Source organism: Eschrichtius robustus, chromosome 10 (genome assembly GCF_028021215.1).
Source record: "Eschrichtius robustus isolate mEscRob2 chromosome 10, mEscRob2.pri, whole genome shotgun sequence".
NCBI lineage: Eukaryota > Metazoa > Chordata > Mammalia > Artiodactyla > Eschrichtiidae > Eschrichtius > Eschrichtius robustus.
Window position 1 is genome coordinate 42673898 of NC_090833.1, and position 3833 is coordinate 42677730.

General features: G+C 37.8%; 1 pseudogene; it reads left to right on the forward strand.

Moving 5' to 3' along the window:
* Nucleotides 1–379: 379 nt before the first annotated feature.
* LOC137770755 (grpE protein homolog 2, mitochondrial pseudogene) lies at nucleotides 380–916 on the forward strand (annotated as a pseudogene).
* Nucleotides 917–3833: the final 2917 nt, after the last annotated feature.

Sequence of the window (3833 nt, forward strand, 5' to 3'; positions counted from 1 at the left end):
ACTTCAGGGTCCTAGGCGATGCATGGCACACATAATGATTAAAGAGCCAAAGAAAATAAAGACAATGGCCAGAGGGAAACCATGTCACTCTTAAATAAATCATCCAAACAGAAACAAACAACACGTGGACTGAAGAGAAGTCTTTTAGTTTATGTAGTCGTTTACCAGGATTCCTTCGCTCTCTAAATTCTACAGTGCCAGTGCTAGGATGACTGGCCTTATTAGCAATATACTTATTGTTTGTATTTCTTCAGGTTCAAGGATGTAATCTTGATACAACTACAGATTTTTCTGACAAGTTGGCTTTTAATAATCAACTGACAGGTCAGCCAAGTTGGGGAACACGGCCACCAGGTCCCTGTGGGCTGTCCGGTGGTGGATGCAGCCTCTCCTGGCCTCAAGTGCCACGTCAGATGGCAGTGGATGGCTGCATCCTTTCAGCACTGTCACCCAGAGGACCGCGGGTGAAGACTGCAATTCTGAGGACCCTCCTGATGAACTTGGGTCCTCTCTTGCAGAACGAGCCTTAAAGCTAAAAGCTGTTAAACTGGAGAAGGAAGTACAGGATTTCACAGTGAGATACCAGAGAGCTGTAACTGATGGTGAAAATATACGAAGGCGAACCCAGAGATGTGTAGAAGATGCCAAGATATTTGGAATTCAGAGTTTCTGTAAGGATTTGGTGGAGGTGGCAGACATTTCGGAGAAGACTACAGAGTGTATTTCTGAAGAAACAGAGCCTGGAGACCAGAAGCTCACTCTGGAGAAGATCTTCCGAGACTTGTCATTTTTAGAAACAAAGCTGAAAAGTGTGTTTGCCAAACATGGCCTGGAGAAGCTGACACCCATTGGTGACAAATATGACCCTCATGAGCATGAACTCATCTGTCATGTGCCAGCTGGTGTTGGGGTATAGCCTGGCACTGTGGCATCAGTAAGGCAGGATGGCTACAAGCTTCATGGCCGTGCCATTAGACTCGCCCAGGTGGAAGTGGTGGTAGGGTCTCAGAGAAGACTATGAATGGGCCCAGAGGAACTGAATGTTCTCCCAGAGTGCAGTCACCTGTGATTCCTTTATTTATTAAACTAGGTTCGTATTGTACATGAGGTACTTCATGTGATCTGTTTTGGATTTAGTCATATTGGCTTTATTTCTAAGATGTTGATTTCGTGTGACCTGTTTGGTCTCATCAGAAGTCTTGCCATTGGGCGTTTGAACAATGTGACAAGTGTTCCTGTGGTCTTATCAAAATATGTTTAAGAAAATTATTTTTAAATTGGTAGTCTGATGACTTTCAATCCAAAATCTTTCTTAAAGGTGGAAATGAGTATATGTTTATTTTTAACTAAATGTTCATTACTAATGGTCCCTATAATAGGAATTGTATAGAATCTTGTATTTGTGGAAAAAGGAGATGGTAGGGATTGGTTTAACATTTGGGTACTTAAATGATAAAGCTTTATAGTTGTATGCATTTAAATCATTTGGGTTGATTTTTATGCACATAGATTTTCAGACTTCCCGTTTTTATTTTATTTTTCTTTTAGCCATCTTTTGTCCTTGTAGTTCCTGCCAGATAGACTTCATATACACACTCATTGTCCCTTTTCAAATCCCATTTACAAGGCAAGGCTTGGAAGGCAGGGACTAGCAAGAAATCAAGATATCAGGTCCCTTTCAAGCAAGTATGGCCAAGAAACCTTGTGCTTTCTTTGTTGAATTATCTTCAAATTATTTTCAGCCTCCCTAGGTATATAATCATTTCAGGGAAATTGAGGCAGCACCAACAGCTAATGACCTAAATTGGTCTATATAGGTAATTTACCCACAACTTCTCTTTCCACCAGCCCTTAAATCCTCTGCCACTTTGTCACATTAACCTTATGATCCTTTATTAGATTACGTGGGGAGGTGGTCAGGACAAAAAAATGTTAGGTTCCCATGATTCCTCATTAGTTATGCTGGGTTTGGGGGTGTTTCTTGGGGTGGGGTGGGGTACTCACAATTCACTACCTCTCTTACATTGACAAGCTTTATTTCCCAGTTTTTGTGTCTGTCTTATGTCACATGTGTAAACATCTAGCTCCCCTTTTATGTATTGACCTCCTAGAGTTAATGAGCCTATGTGTATATTTTTTATTTCAGTCTTGCTTATAGATAGTGTTCTGTAAGAAATTTATTCAATAAATGAGTTAGTGAATGAATTACATATATATATATCAATCAATTGGACATTAGAAAGGAGGTCATATGGATATTTTAACGTTAGAAGCAGCCTTAATGATGATCTAATCTCACCCTTTCAGCTTCTTCTGAAGTATGAAAACATAGTCTTTTTAGGACTGGACTCAAAGGAAAAAAAAACTCTAAAACTAGTAAACTCAATTTCAGTGAGAACTTAAGTAAGAAACAACTATCTATTAACTTAAGTCATTTAAGATTCAACAGTTTTATAACAAACATGCAAATATTTCCCCAGCAGACAATTAAATGTTGTTAGGTGTCCAGATTGCCCAGGTTTAGGTTTAAGTTACTTACCCATAAAATAAATCCATTTCTACCAGAACTCTATGACCCCATTCTGTGGGATGGTGAAAGTTATCCTCTTAGACGTCATAGATAGTTCTAGCATACTACACAAACATGTATCAGCAAAGCCATCCCCCAATGGGTCCTACCAGCTCCACCAGATTTAGACACTTAAAAAAAACAAATAACATGCTTCTAAGATGCAAGCAAAAGACTGATGGTGAGATTTTAAAACCAGAACCTCTTTTGACATTCCACTGAGTTTACACTGTAAATATAATGAGCAGTCAGATTTCACAAAAAGAATTTGTCTTTTTTTGCCTTCATTCCTTTGAGATTGACAAATAGTGATGAAACGAAAATGAGCCAATTATGATTTCCTATGTATTCTTGGATCACTAGCTATCATTACCAGTAAATTAGAATAACCATAATTTTAGGTGTGGAATGTTCTGATTACTTGAAGAGTTTTTAAATATTCCTTGCAACCTCCTGTTTTAACAAGTAGACTGAGAATAACTTTAGATTCTTCTATTATTCAGTAGTTTTGCAGACTTAAAAGTATAAATTTAGAAGATGGCGCTATAACAGTGAGAATCTCAAAAAGTTGAAGGGCCTTCAGGAGCCAGCGCAGCATAATAGAGCATATGCTTAGCAGGCATCACCTTGAACAGAATTCCCAGCCTAGTCACTTCACTCTTCTGAGCCTGCTTCCATGTTTGTAAAATGGTTATAATTTCAAAATATTGCGAGGATTAAATGAAATGTGCAAGTTACCTATTACAGTAGGCCCCCAAATATTTATTTTTATTGCCTTTTACTATGCACATTGTTTTTCATATGTTTTTATAGTTGCCTAAAGTCTAGGGGAAGGGAAAGACTGGTTAAGCGGTGCTTGACTATAAAAAAAAATTGTAAGCTAATCAATCACAGTGAACTTATTTTGCTTTCAGCTTCTGTTTTTTGTGCGTGTCTGTTTTAACCATAACGAGGAAATCTACATTTTTAGACTGGAGAAATAAGAAAATTGTTTCAGTGCTCTTAATTATTTTCATCTTGATGGTAAAGTAAAAAGACATCATTGGCTTGCAGATGATATGTGTAAGGAAGCTTTGGCTCATTTGAAGAGGGATCTTGGTGCTTTAGTACTTGGATTTTATGAATCTTTTGTGGATTTTCCTCACTTCCATAAAGGAATTATTCAGTTTGATACTGATATAAGTTATGTGGTGCTCTTTCATGGCAAAGGATTTAATAAGTGAAGAAAGGTTCTTAAACACTAAAGCAAAATCAGATAAGGAAG